Below are 15589 nucleotides of genomic sequence, written 5' to 3' on the forward strand. Positions count from 1 at the left end.
TTTGTAAACTGCTGTGTTACACTTCTGTAGTTCAGGTACAAAAATATAGATATAGTGGTTAAATTTTGAATTTAAAAGATTTATAGAATGCATATTTTAGACTGTCCTTATAGAAACATATTTGCCTTCCTTTTAAAATAAATTACTTGAAAGACTAAACAAATCTGGCAAACCTGTTTTGCACTTAATTCTGCAATCATTGTGGTATTTTGCCAGGGAAAAAGAATTTAATAAAACAAAACAACAACAAAAAACCCACACAGAGAAACAGATACTATATTATCACATTATTATAATCCATAGCTAACACACGGTCCAATTATCATTTTAAACATTCATTAGAAACGTGTTAAAAAATAAAAACTAGGAAAGTCAAGAAAAACAATTTAATGTATCTTTTCTCACATTGAAAATTGGTTTTGTTTTCTTTTATACATGAGGATTGCATTTGCATTCATGAAAACCTACTGTAAAACTACAAAGTTGCTACTATAACCTATAAAGCACATTTAATATATGAAAAAAGATTTTAACACAAAGATATGCTAGAGACTCCCAGTTCAGTAGTATGTAGCAATCTAGGTAATTTGCTGATTTCAGTGGATTTGCAGGGTACATTAATCAGCACTTTCAAATTTCTAGTTTGTTGGTTTACTTTCTGCATTTCTGGGTACTAATGTTTACAATTAACTTTTTTGTAGATACAAACATATACATCAAGTATCAACCGCCTCAATTTGTTACACAGACACAAGTTGCAAAATTTAAAATAATCAGGTCAGCTAGGCTTGAGCTTACATTTTAGACTTCAGTCTGAATTAGAAAAGGATACCCACTTCTTTGCAAGACCCACAGTGTGTATCAGCACAAAACAGTTCCAGGTTTAAATTAATTTTCTATCTTCTGTCATCGAAGCACCATCTTTGTGTAAAACAAGTATTTGACACCAAAAGTAAGTACGCACAGGTTGAAAGTATGTACCCATGCAGGCAGACGTCCATCTAAGAAGGTAATCAGAGGCAGACTTTGTGTTGTATTCTCTATTTTATAACATGTTTAAAAGAGTATTCCCTTTGAATTAGTTCAGTATCAGCTATTTCAGGTACAGTTTTAAAATTAACCTAACACTGTTTCTTCCACAGCAAGAGTAAGCTAAGTGGTGTGGAGCACTTACAGCATGGTATTCATAAACATTTTGTAATTTTATTAGCTTCTGGAAGTATTTTTATGCAATGCTTCAGCTGCAACATTCTGTATATTGTTTACATGCGCACTTAAACTAAAAGATTCATGTAATTTTTTCAACACGCAAACTTTAAAAACCTACTGAATGCAATTAGCATGCCGTGCAAGAAATACATAAATAACTACAATTTCGATTGAAATCACCATCCTAATAAATACATATACAAAAATCTTCTTTTAGAATTGTGTTTACTGTTTTCAGAGGTTTCTCTCTTTTTTCCCCCCTCCAAGTTTGGCCTTTTAAAATTATTTTTCTCTCACTATTAAATTGTTTTTTCCTGAACTTTAAATATTTATGCATCACACTCAGCAGCAGAATGTGACCATTACTACTGGTTAAGAATGAAACGGTGGTGAAGCTGAAACCAGAAGGTGCACTAAGGGAATGTGCAAATATTTCAGTAGATCATCAAAACAAGCACTATCCTTGCTACTTTCAAAAGAGAAAAAAGAATTAGCATGTCTTTCATTCCCTACATAGGCAATACACAGTAGATATACACCTTGTCATCTAAAACTATCCTCATGAGTTTTGATTTCAAACACTAAAGCTATTCTTCAAAATAATCTAGCAGACGTGCACTGTTATAATATGTGGTGATGCACAAAGACACTACTTGTGCATTATTCCTGTCACTCCAGACTGTATGTGAAGACCAAGACTGTAGTTTAAGCAAAACCATTTAATATAGGCATAGGGGTTTGTTGGTTTTAGTTTATTCCATTTTTCTTACTCCTTCATAAAAGCACACAATTTTTTTCTAACTCCTCTGTCGAGCTTTAGTCAGGCCACAGAAAGTGCACCTGAGTCGCCTGACCCTGTACTCCAACTCCTGGAAGCCGTAACACTTGTTTTGAAACAAATCACCTCTGGAGATGGAGCAGGCTTGCTATCAATCACTAACAAGTTAATTCTACATAATAAGGCAGGTTTGGATGCAGACTGATACATTGTGAAATGCTGTATCTAAAATTGATTAGAACAGCACTCAAAATGAATGCAGCCCTCCAAACCACTTCTTTGCTCAGAAACATTAATCTCAATTATAAGAAGAGCTCCATAATGGTAATGCTTGGTATGAAAAAAGTATGAAATAAATCAGGTTTTATAAGACACAGTAATTAATCAGTTTTAGAACTAAGAAAAAGAAAGGTTGTTAAGGCAGCACATTTTTACAACAGTACTCTTTAAAGCCTCCATAACCTTCAAAAATTACAAGGGTTTGGGTTTGTTTTATTTTAACGGTTCAACTGACAGTGTGGATACCCACTTTAACTTTAGGTTTCTGGTATATTTTACCACAAGCTAAAACTCTTTGCAAATTGTACTACATTATTAGAAAGTTAAAGCATTTATTTTAAGATCACAAGATACCCTTCAGCATATGAAGAATTGTGTGCAAGCACCCTAAAAGAACTTGCTTATTTTAACCAGCTAGCCTAGGAAGAAAAATTTATTTCACTAAACTGAAGTCTTATTTATGACACGCTAAAATAATTTCTGATAATTTTTTGTGCAGTTGATACTGCACAAACTTGCAGGAGCTAAAGTCATGTTATCACTACATTTGCTAAAACAGCAAACCTGACGAGTTTATGTGTATTTATCTAATAGAATAGATTATACAGTAAAGCTAGTCTTAAAGGACAATATTATATACATATGATAATGTGATCAACAATCTCTAATGTGTAGTACCACAAATCAAATCTGCATCTAAATCTTAAACAAGTGCAATGTACTCGCATAAGATTTTGCAAAAATATAAAATTCCTAAAGACAAATCTTAAAATATTTTCTTTTGTACACTGCCACAAGTTCATATTTTCTCTAACAGAAATGCAACATTCAGTACAGTATCACTTGAAAATTAAAAGTATTTCTGACACGAAGCCTTACCATAGGTCTCTGGTGTTTTCTTTCAAGTCTCACAGCACAATGCCCCTTCACCAACAGCATCTGATCCTCCAAGTTGGTGAGTACCCTCTCTTTTCACTGGGCCTAATCCAAAATTGAGGCAAGTCAGTGGGAGTTTTTGCATTAATCTGCAGAAGGCTCACCAATATCAACTGGAGTTAATGGTACTCCATATTTTACTGAGCCGAGCCCATAATCTGTTAATCGCTGGGGCTAGGAGATGACAGAAATGTACCTTCAGGTTGTTACCATTTCATTTCTGATATTTTTATGGGGTTCGTATGAAATAGCTGCTTATTAAAAGCTGCTATTGTGGATTGATTTGTAACTTCAAATCTAGTTTCTATTACTAAATCCTTTTTTCCTTTTCCATTTGAACAGAGAATAATTACTCCTGGCTCAAAGAGATTTGACTGAAGCACCAGTCTTAACTTGCTAAGTGGATTATGAGTGTTATTCTGGATTTTTTTTTCCTCCAATAAATATTAAACAAAAGAATCTTTTTAGCATGGTCAAGTATTTCTTCCACCAAACAATATCTTTCATCTCAGTGTTCACTCATGTAAACTCATTTCACTTTTTGATCTCATGTATGCATCTAATACTTAGGACCGCTGGCTTTCTTTTTCTCCCCTAATTTACCAGACCTTGAAAATAACCCAGCAAGTCAATAACAGCAAAGCTAGGAATCGTAAAATAATATCATATTTCTCAACCTATTGTATTTTCCTCAAATGTAAGAGATCTTTTCCATACATATTCATACCCATATAAGGCCCATTCTTCCTAATTATTCTTATATTAAAGTATACTTTATGAAAATCTTTCCTTAAATACAATATTAAGACAATCTCCTCTATATGAATGGATTAATAATTCTGAATCACACTTGGATTATTTTAGAAGAGAAGAGCAGCTGTATTTTTCATCAGTGTCTTTAAATGTCTTACAATTAACTCTTCTGTAAGATAACTGACCATAGACAAGCAACATCTATACTTCAATACACTCTTTACTAGACTGCTTTAGAATATAAGTAACCACAGAACACTACTGTAACTCTTCAAAGGTATTATGGAAAATACTTTGCATGAAGAAGTATATATAAAATGCAGCAGGTAACAACCAAAACCAAACACGCATCCAACTAAGGCGGCTTAATGTAAAAGACACATGATATTTAGAAAGTACAAAAATAAAACTGCTGAAGTTTTCTTATTAAAAAAGTATTTTAAATCTAAAAATTTAGACGAGCTATGTGATATCTTACAAAATAGCTCCTATTAAAACTTTTAACAGTGTGTGAGCACATAAAAATGTCTTTTTGTGTACTGTATTTTGTTAAATTACTTTGCTTTAAAGCAACTTCATAATATAAAACTTTTAAGCCCGTGGAACAATATACCTGCTTCCTTACATCCAGAAAAAGAAAAAAAACCCACCAAATACTAGAAGTGTTTATAATTTCACAAGGCAGATTGCTCTTTTCTCTCCCCAAACCACACTGACATAGTTTCTTTTGTCACCGTTTTTTGGCTGCACAGGAATACTATTTTCACTACAGTTTATTGGACGAATCATTAAAGATGCTATCCATTATAGTTTTCGTCGCAAACCTCCCTCCTTCAGCAGTGGAGCAGGTGAAGCCCCGGCAGCATTTCCCGAGCAGCAGACCACCCTGCAGAACCTGTCACCGCCTGCAGCCTCCGGCAAACACGTCGCCAGAGGACGAGACACACGGAGGGAGAGCCCCGCGCGCGGCCCCGAGGTAACACGAACCAAGTTCCAAACCCACCAGAAACTTACTGGGACGAGCTCTCGCACCTCTGCCTTTGCCGCTGCGCTCACCAGACACAAGTACGGACACTTCCATTCGTCTTCCGAGCGCGACGAAGGCGACTTGGGGAAAGCACCGAAACCGCTGCAGCGGCACCTCCGCCCGCCGCCCCGCGCCGCCGAGCGCGCGCATACGCCCGCCGCGCGCACACGGTGCGGGCAGTGGGGCCCGCGCTACGCGCCAAGGCTCGCGGCCCCGCCGCCTCCCCCCGCAGCGCAGCTGAGTTGCCGCCGAGGCCGCGCAGCGCTGCTGACTGACCCGGCCTCCCCCCGCTCAAAGTTCCGCACCGCGGAGTTTCCAGATCAAGTCGCGCCCTCGGCCCCTCCCCTCCAGCTTCCCAACGCCCGCGGAGCCCTACCTGGGCCCGCGCCCCGGCCGCAGCCGCGCGTCACGGGGCGTCCCGCGGCTCCCGCCCGCCGTAGGTTCCGCCGCCAGCGGTGTCACCGCGGGAGCGGGGGAAGGGTGGCCCGCGGAACCCCCCGCCGTCCTCTGCGCACCGGTCCCCAGCCCTCTCACCCGCCCTCGACCGGAGGGAAGAGCAGCGGCCCCAGCTCCTCGCTGCCGGCCGGCCGCCCCTGCAGGCGTGGGGAGCGGAGCGCGCCACTTACCGCGTACGCGCTGCGACGCTCGCCGCTTCCGCGCCCCAGCAGCAGCGCGGGGGAGAGCGGCGCACACCGGCACTTTGTCAGGCCGGGCGGGCGGGAGCGAGGGGAGGGTCGGAGGCCGGGCGGGGGGAGGGCCACGAGTTGCTGCCCGCGCCCCCCGCGGCGGGGGTTTACGCGCCCCGCGGAGTTCACTTTCTCCGCCTCCTCTCCCGCTGGGGCGAGCAGGGAGTTTGGCCCCTCTTCTTGCAGAAGGGGAGGGAGAAGGTGCGCGCACAGCAACGTGCTGGGCGGGGGAGGAGCGCGGGGAGGAGCTGCCGCCGTCGCCAGCACCTACTTGCGCCTTAGCGAGGGGAACCCGGCTGAGGGCCCCGGTGCTTCTCCGCGCCGCCCCGGGACGGGACCCGCCGGGCTGCGGCGGTTTTGTTTCCTGCTCTACCCTCCCCCCCCCGCTTCCCCTCCTACGGCGGCGGTTCGTGTGGAGTGCCGCGGCGCGGCTCCCACGCTGTGCCCAATCAGTGCATCCACGACGGCGGCGGTGATTTAGGGGTCATCCGCGAGCAGCACTTCAGGCTGATGAATGGCTCTTCGCAGCTTTCTGCCCTGATGAAGGTGTCTGCGTGCTCCTGATTACAAACACTAATGAACTTACACGGCTTCATTACGCATTCCCTCCTCCCTGCGGAGGCAGAAAGCTTCTGTCCGCCTTATTTTGTTTTCTGCGGGGACCTATTTATTTTTTTTTATGAGGGGAGGGGAAGAATTTGGGGAAATAATCTGCGACTCCCTGCAGCGCCCGGCCAAGCAGAGCCAGCGCCGCGGCCAGCCCGCCGGGGCACCTCGCCCACTGCCTGCAGCCGGGGCACGGCGCGGGGGGCCGCCCGGCAGCCCTGAGCCCGGGCAGGCCAGTGGGTGCCGGCCGGGCTCCCCGGGGCTCCCCGGCCTGGCAGCCGGCCCTGGCACAGGCACCCGCAGCCCCCCTCCTCGGCCTCGCTTCCGCATCCCGGCAATTTTCGGAGTTAGGCGGGAGCCGGTGCTGACTGACCTGATTACAGCTTAAACATCTGCTTTTAAAGCCATTTCGCCCTCGCGTACAAAGGCGCTTCTGCTTATTTTTCTCCCTGACTCCTCAGCATCCTCTCGACTCAAAGTAGTAGCTGTAACTTTTCACACGCTGAGATGTTACCTATCTATCTGTTTAGGACCGCTCTCTTTTTTATTTCCTTATCCTTTCCTTTCAAAGGCGTTTCACACGCCAGATGCGAAACACTCAGTGAAGTTAGACAGATGAGCAGCTTTGAACGTTTGGATGGCTACCCGCTGCAGTACTTTTGATTTTCCAAACTTAAATTTATCTGCCACACCTCCGACTCTAATGAAAGATGCGCGGCTATGTTATCTTAAACGCTGCCAAGGAAAATCCCTATATTCCTCTGACCCGAAATGACTGGAAATACCCTCTTCATCACAGAAACGTTACTGCAGATGTTAAGGACGAGCAGTGCTAGGGGTGCCTCTATGGTCCGAACAACAGTTTTATCTCACATGCGAGTGTTTTACCCCCGTGTTTTCCATTACGTTTGTACTTTGCTGGGCTCGACCTGTGAAGCAAGGTACCTGGGCATTTAAACTGATTCGACATTGCTGAGATCAGCATTTGAGAATTACAGCAGATCCTGCGCGCACACACACACTCACAAGTCGCCAGCATCACAAAGCACCGTTATGCAGCAAGTGTAATAGAAAATCACAAATGTTTCAGGCATTTTAAGTGGACAGCCAACGTGTAATTCATAATATTGAGCATACAGAAAACCAAACAGGTATTTTATAACGGAAATAACTTGTTTTCATGCCCAGGAAAGATAAAATATGACCAAATAACTTCTTTCAAAACCAGGTTTGGAAAAGTTCTTTTGAAGATACCAAAACTAAACCAATGGGATGGAAATGAACAATCTGCACTGATTTTGGGGATGACTCTAAAGTGGCAGGATTTCATTTGAAAAGGTAAAAGTCGCAGAGACCTCTCTAGATAATAGTTCTGTGCAGGTAAGTGCTCAGACGATACAGGTAGAACTGGAATCATCATGACCTCGTCTTTCAAATAAAGTAGCCTACAAAGGTTTTAGTCGTTATAAGAAAGCACTTGAACTGTCAAAATGTGAACTGCACAAAATTCTGTGTTACACAATTTATACACTAGACAAACATGAATAATCTTAACCCTGAACTTACACCAAATGCTATAATTGTTGTTGCATAATATACAAAATGGCATTTCTGCTAAATGAAAGCAAATCTTGAAGAGTCATGGCTTTACATATGGTTTTCCTATTTTTGGCTTACAGTCCTCTAACACAAAATTCAAAATTATATTTTGCAAATGCAAACACATAAAGTGGAATAGTTTTGCACTCCTTGAGCCATTTACATTACCTTAGCTAATTCCATTCATCTAGTACCACCTTGAACTTTTTTACAACCTCCAAATACAGTGATTAAAGATGCTCCTGTATTATAAATAGAGAGATTATGTAATTCCTTCCTTGTGCAAAGTCCACTGGATAAGCACCAAACGTCAACTACTTATTAATACACATTTGAATTTTAGAGTAAGTTATTTTGGTGCTCTTAACTTGGACATAACTGAAGCAGCATTACCAAGCTTACCGAAGTTTATTAAATTTCAGCCTTCAGAGTTTAAACTAATTTGAGAAGTGTGCAGTCAGATTTGTGTTAGAGCTTTGTAGGAAATTATCTTCCTAATGTCAACTATTAAATGTGCCTAAACTCTCTAAAATCACAATCCAGCCTTTCCTTACCCTTGTGGATTGCCAATAAGCTTCCTATTTTAGTAGAGAAAGAACAAAAGGATATACATTCCTTATCGACTTAGATAGACCCTTTTTTTAAAACGTGATTATCAGTAAATCTTTTTTGACGGTAGGTGTTAAGTGAAAGAAGAGAGCAGGACGTCCTCTGATGCAAGACATGCTGGCTCCTGCACTAATCTACCAGCAACACCAAAAGATGAGACAAATTCAAGACATTGTCACGTTCTTTCCAAACTTTTAAACTGCTCTTAATGTGTCCTTCCGTACTCGAACGGTAACTCCGGCTTCGCCAGGCTTATCAGCAATTTCTGCTCCCAGGACTCCGCACTTTCTAGGATACTCGCGTGTCTGAAGATAGCAGATCTCAAAATCTCTGCGTTGTCAAAGGTCCTTGATCTATAGCCCATGGAGGAAGAAATTGTTTCTACCCACCCATTGTCCTTCGGGGTAAGCGGCAAGATGCGGTTTACTGCAGCTAGGTAGGGACTGTCTCTACGTGATGGAAACAACATTACCCTTCACCAGGATACTTCATAATCACAACCCTAATTAAAAATAAATAAATAAATAAACGTTCCTTTCGACGCTTCCGTCAGTCTCGCCGGCTGATCCTAATATGGCAGCAACTCTGCCCAGTTGTTCTCCGCACAATTCACTCCGCGGCTCCTGCTCCCGTGCGAGCCCCGGGCAGGGACGGAGTTCGCAGCTGCTCCAGCGCTCGCTGTCGAGACCGCGGCGGAGTCACCCCCCTGCCCTCCCTGCCCTCCCCGGCTGCCCGGGCGGGGCCCTCGCCGAGAGCGATCCCCGGCTGGAGGGAAGGTGCCTGCACCGGGTCAGGAGGTGACGAGCCGGCCGTGAACCACACTCTGCCGTAATCCCTAGCGACAACCACCCCACCTCCCCCGCCCCTCCTTTGGGGACAGGGAAACTTTGGGGAGAAGGAGGCGGGCTGCGCCGCTCCGCCCTCAGCGGGGAGCCCCAGCTGTCCCAGGGCGCTAGGGAAGCGCTGAATCAATCACTGAAGGGGGCTGGGGGACACATGTAGCTAAAATGTACAAATGCCGCAGAAATAGCTGTGCTATCTCGCCAGTTTTTACACCAGTGCACTGCTGCCAGAAGCAGATCGAGAAAGGCACTTTCCCCGAGTAGTGAATTGTGGTAAAATTGTAAAACAAATATTCTAATCTGATCACTGACAAAGCCATAAAATTAAATAGCTGTCTGCAGAGGGAAATATGTCTTAATTACCTTAATTAAAGCAAGATAGGGCCTTACACACATTCATTTTGAAGCCACTAAATGTACTGATTATCATACAAATCAACCTTTAAATGGGGGTCATGCTTTTCCACTACATTAGTTTGTGTTCCACTGCGTGAGACAAAGCTATATGGGAAGCTGACCTCTCTTGAAAATGATGCACTTCAGCTGCACACAACTGCTGACCTTTTTCCTTGGGTTCCTAGAAAAGAACCTGAAGGAGTTTGCATATGATTTGGAATAGAAAAATGCCATTCATATGGTGTTAATACTGCATTAGGAACTAAACTTATGGTCTTGAAATCAAGCACACAATAATTTTAATCACATTGTATTCATAAGTAAGAGCCACAAAAAAGAAAAAAAACAAACCGAAACATTATTGCCATCAGTGTGAAGTAGTACACGAGGCCATGAAAAATTCAAGATTTGTGTTTGCTGTTATAACACTTTCCCAGCCAACTATAGCTGGGAGTAACTATCCATACTTTCCATTAACAGGAGGAATGCAGAGTACTTATAGCAATTCAGAAGTCAATATCCAGGCCTTATATGCACATGCAGAGGTTTTCGTAATAAAGTCACAATTATTCAGAATTCATGATTTTTACAAGAGAGAGCCCTTGTTTTAAAAAAGCTTTGTACCCATAATTAGCATTTTTTCCTTTTCTAGCTTTCTGCCTGAAAGATGTATGAAAAAGATCATTATAAGAAATTCCACCAATTATCTGTTCAAATAAAGGAAACCTACAGAAAAGATTATTTGAAGAAGAGATTAGCACATAGAATGAGGAAAAAAGGAACTAAATGTGCTTTTCTGTTGTCTGTTTCTTTCATTTTTCCTTCTCTCCTGCCACGTATGCCTCCTAGTAGAAGACATTACTAGTAAACGCTGTGTGGGAAACATACATCTCTAACTAAAAGCTCTAATGAGGGACAATGATTCGGTATTTTATTCTGATGATTTGGATGTTAATTGCTCTGTCCGCTGTGCCTCAACAGAGATTTTACTAAAATACTGACAGTTTAAAAAATTTCTTATGCTGTTGGTAGTCAAGTATGTTTGATTCAAGATGACTGCTTTCATTCCTGGAAGACAAGAGTTCAGGCAGCAGAGTGGTAACAATCTGTGTTTGTTCCTGTCTGCTCAGGAGAACTGTTTCTAATTGATCTGGCATGGAATTTAGTTGGAAATGTGTATGTTGCAACCTAAGCACAGTCCCTGTATGCTTTGTAAAGTGATCACCATATGGGCCTTATTTGAAACATTTGAAGGTTTTAGCCATTAACCTTGTTTAAACTGAGCTGTAAATTCAAATCTGTAAGCTGAAGAATATATGTGAGTGTGGATGTATATCTGTATGTGAATATATATATGTGTGTATATATAAAGCTGTATATATACATTCATACACACACATATGCATAAACACATCTGCAGACATGCATACACACTGACCATTGTTAGATACCATGAACATATGCCAACTATTCACGTATTCCAACTAATTAATAAAGGCGTTAGTTATATTTTTAGAAAATCTGGGAAGTGAAAATAAATGTGGATCTAAAGAGGAAGTTGCTGGTATCACAGAGACAATTTCAATAAATGCCATTTTAATACTTCAGGGTATTTTTATTTCTTTTGTGGAGAAAATACGCTTAGGTCTATTTCCACACATCAGAATATTTTTTTTAACCATTCTCCTGATGTCATGGAGTTTAATTAAGAAAGCCCAGATAAACTAACAGCAAAGCTGTCTGAAGTTCCTCCACAGAAAACTTTTAGAAGATAATGGTTAACTGTGATTCTTTCAATCGTAGGGCTAATTATCAGTTTTTAACCCTCAAAACTCTTAATAGCAATTTCTTGTTCTGAATGTAAAATGAAGGGCTAGGCTTTGTTACAGGTAATAGTGCCAAGTTATGAATGCTGATGGCCTTCTTGTGCAGCCTTAAATTACATTGAAAAAGATACAGTTTCTTTAATTAAAAAAGCTGCACTGAACTAATCCCTCTAGCTGGAAAAAGAAAAGTTTTAAGCAATCTCTTTCTGCTCTGGGAGAGAAAGCAGACAATACCATAACAGATCAGAAACATAAGCTATAGTGTGCAGCCAGGAGCACAGCAGGGAACTGAATACTGCTCCGACTGTGTCATTTTTTAATCCCCCATCCCAGTTTTCCCCGTCTGACCTCATGCTGAGATGAAGTTATCACAGAAGACAGCTTTACTCTCACCAATGAATCCAACCCTGGATCTGTATTATCCTCAGCAGATCAAAACACCGCTTTCATCAAATAGCATTATCTGCATAAAAGGCATGCAATTGCCCGATAATTTCACCCAAACTATGCTATTCATTTAAAGGACAAGAAGAGAAATGTAATTCATTCCTTTTTTCCCTCTGGAAAAGCTAACTTATACTTCACTCATGGGAACTTTTCTTTTTTTAACACAAGATCTCAAGAAGAGGTCCATTAAAAGTTTCCCCCTGGTTTACAATTAATTGTTCGAGTACCCCTGTGCTGCTTGAGTGACATAAGTGTAGTTATGCAGAAAACTGGCAGGGAGAATTCACAAAGCTTGCTATAGCTATGATACTGATTCCATTATCCATGCTTCTGCTAACCCTAATAATCAAATCATATATGGCATAATTGTAGCAGCCTACAAATAAATAGTCACTGAAGATATTTACAGGACAACTGGGTGATATGGTCTTTCTTATAAATAGAAATTTTAAGTCTAACCATTGTGCTCTAGAACAGAAAAGCTGCACCACAAGATACCAAAATAGCTTTGCTAATGTATGTGTTGTTTATAACAAACACGCACATATATTAAAAACTCACGCTGGTGCCTTGTCTTTCAGAAAGGAAAGCGCTTGATGCTGTGGCTCATTGGTTTTATTGATACACCCTACAAACATTAAAGTCACGGCGGAGGTGGGCATATTGCTCCAAATGAGCGCTGTTACAACAGCTATTGTATCTGGACTATTCTACGTACTCTGCAGAAAATTGTTAAACTATACTTAGTATTCTTCTACTTTTAAAAGGCTTATGCGTATCTCATATTTCTTCCACAAAAAAAAAAATAAAATTGTTTTGTTTTGTTAATACTCGCATGAGGGAGTAAAGATTCTTTTGTGTCGGAGTCTTGTGCTTTCATTGGTAAGAGGTGTTCTTGTTTTCTGAATGGTAATGTCGATGTTCAGCACCAGAAGCAAATGCTGATTTGTATCTGTCAGGGGGAACTCTACTTCTCTTTTTCTAAGAGTATGAAGGCCTTGGTATCTCCTAGGGCTACAAATGCTAAACTAAGTACTTGTCCTGGTCTAAATATTGCGTACTTTATACAATACTCCACCAGTTCCTTTTCTGTAGGGCCACTGGACAGGTACTGTTCTCTACTGAGAGGATAAAACTTATTTTTAAATTTTTTTCCAGCATGTCTTTGATACTTTTTGAAACAGGAGTTCTCTGAAGTAGCTCAGCGGTTTGGAATCACATGAGTTACCTCAGAGGAGCTGGACTAGTGAGCCTCACAGGGCACATCACACATTTACCATTGGGCTGCAACCTCTCTGTGTACATGCAGACAGCATGGAACTTCATGTAACAAAAAAATATCAGTTTAGCCCACAACTTTCTTGGGTCTTTCCAGCTTCAAGATAGAGTGTTTGTCTCCCCCAGTTTCGCAGAAGCTTAGGACATTCCAGTGCTCCTTTATAAAATTTAAATACATAAATATATATGAATCTTCCCTGTCAAGTGATACCTTATTCTTTGATGGAAACACTTTCCTATCATACCTGTTAGCAGAGTCTGATGAAGGAACTGAGTATCTGAAAGGTTGTGTCCTTTCTCTAACTACATCAGTTAATCAGAGAAAATAACGATTCTTTTTTACAATCTTTGCTTCTCATATAGTCTCATAACATTCCATAGCAATATAAATGGTGTATTATTGCTGAGAAACAGTGTATATAAGTCCAGTTGGGTTTGGACCTGTGTTCCTAAATATTATTTCCTAGTTGAAACCTGTTTGTAGAGTTTATAATGTGTTTCCATGGCAAGTGAATGTAACTTCTTAGTGAAGTATTTTTTTTTAATTTTATTTTTTAGATTTTTGTTGTTGAAATGGGATACACTGCTAGACATTCAAACCAATATTATCATGTGAAAGAAACAGCATGAGCTGAAAATGCCGATTTCCCATGTTGGTATGGTACTATGCTGTGTATGTTCCTGTCATCATCTGTGTGGCCCTACTTGCTGTTAACGACTTAGGAGTTCTCCTCCTATTTAAGAAAAGCAGAGCAATGTGAAGTTGGAGAAACCCAGGAAGAAGAAGGGTGCTAGTCAGGAAGTAAGCTGTATGCTCCCTTTCCTCCAGATTTCAGGGGTACTTCTTTGCTACTGTTTTGTGGAAAACTGACAGAGATAAAAAGCAGGTCAACTTTACAGCCACGCCACTGTCCAACTATCGGATATGAAGATGAAAGAGGATGGTAACTCTGGTAGTTTACTAAGTACAGATCTTTTTTTAACCCTTCCACCTGGTTCAGGACAGACCATACTACTGCAACTATAATCAGAGTTCTGTTAACATGCAGATATGTTCAATGTATCATAACTTCTCTGCATTACCTTTTAAGAAGTTACAATAGAATGCAGAAGGCAAATCCTCTCTAGAGAGATTTCCATTCAGGAAAACCAAGGAAGCGACACAGAAAAACAAGCATTCATATCTAGTGACAGAGCAACTGGAAACATTACCACAGATGCTGATGCTAAAATTGATGTCCTCATATCAACCTTGCTGAACCAGAATTCAGTTTTTAAAATTTATGCCGTTTCAGGATATACAAATTATCCTCATTCTGGATTTCCTACTGTTTTCTGTTCAAACATGTTTATTTTCCTGGCTTGAGAAAAGTTCACAACACACTAAAAATACTTTTTATTTTTTTAATGGAAACAGATTGAATTAAATCTATAGAGTTCTTAAATAATTAGAAACTACATATGGAAAATTCCAAATGCCTTCAGTGAAAATTATACACAAAAAGAATTGTCTACCAGATAATTTTGCCCTCAAATAGCAGTTCTGAGCAGAACTGATTTCAGTCACTTTGAGCGACCTAAATTTAGATTCTATGATATTCATCTCATATTCAGAACAATGTGACTTCCGTATGCACATTCAGAAACACAGCAGCTTGAGTGGGGCTCTTTTACACATCTCACCTCAGCATTGGAGAATGACCAAGAGTGGAGACAGGTTTGGCACTGATATAAATTTGGACTGCCATAGTCCCTTCCATCATATGCTTTCAACCTTCTGTGTGTTTTCTTTCAGTCACCTATTAAATACTGTGCATGTTAGTTAAGGTGATGTTGAAACATCCACAGCTTCTGGATGCATTAGTTCTTTCTGTACTCGTTGCTTGTTTTTTTTTTTTTTTTTTTTTAATATAGAAAAATGAAGTAGAATAAAGGACGAAAACAAAAAATGAAATCACTTTTGCTTTCGTTATTTTCATGTTTTAATTCTCAGCTACTACCATATTAGTGCAACATTTGTGCTGCTGATTTCATGGCAGTGTCATTGCACACAGCATGTCTGATTCTGCATTACTTCTGAATTGCGTTGGATCAAGACTAGATCCGAAACAATGTATTAATCAAAGCTTTTAATAGAAGATGAGTAAAGACAGGATTTTTTAAAATCAGACCACTGAATACTTATGCTGATGATACCATACCAAGTCCCTAGATTCAGACAAAAGGGTGGAATCTTCGAAAACCTAATCCCAGTTCAGTACTAACGCCAGCTCTATCATTTGCTGACTCAGAGAAAACCTGTCCCACTATTTTGGGAA

General features: G+C 40.9%; 1 protein-coding gene across 29 annotated transcripts in view; it reads right to left on the reverse strand.

Annotated features, from left to right (window-relative positions):
• The window catches only part of TENM3 (teneurin transmembrane protein 3), a 1347463-nt gene that overhangs the window by 409885 nt on the left and 921989 nt on the right, over window positions 1-15589 (reverse strand). For 2 of the 29 annotated variants that reach the window (XM_065061282.1, XM_065061264.1), the window contains exon 1: window positions 5940-5996. The exons of 21 other annotated variants lie outside the window; for them this stretch is intronic. The gene's annotated coding sequence lies outside the window, so the exon portion shown is untranslated. Of the gene's footprint in view, window positions 1-3145; window positions 3248-4969; window positions 5164-5358; window positions 5375-5608; window positions 5837-5939; window positions 5997-15589 lie in introns of those variants that run through there. 6 more of the 29 variants (XM_065061270.1, XM_065061259.1, XM_065061258.1 and 3 more) reach the window with 6 other exon arrangements.

This window comes from Columba livia, chromosome 4 (assembly GCF_036013475.1).
Source record: "Columba livia isolate bColLiv1 breed racing homer chromosome 4, bColLiv1.pat.W.v2, whole genome shotgun sequence".
NCBI lineage: Eukaryota > Metazoa > Chordata > Aves > Columbiformes > Columbidae > Columba > Columba livia.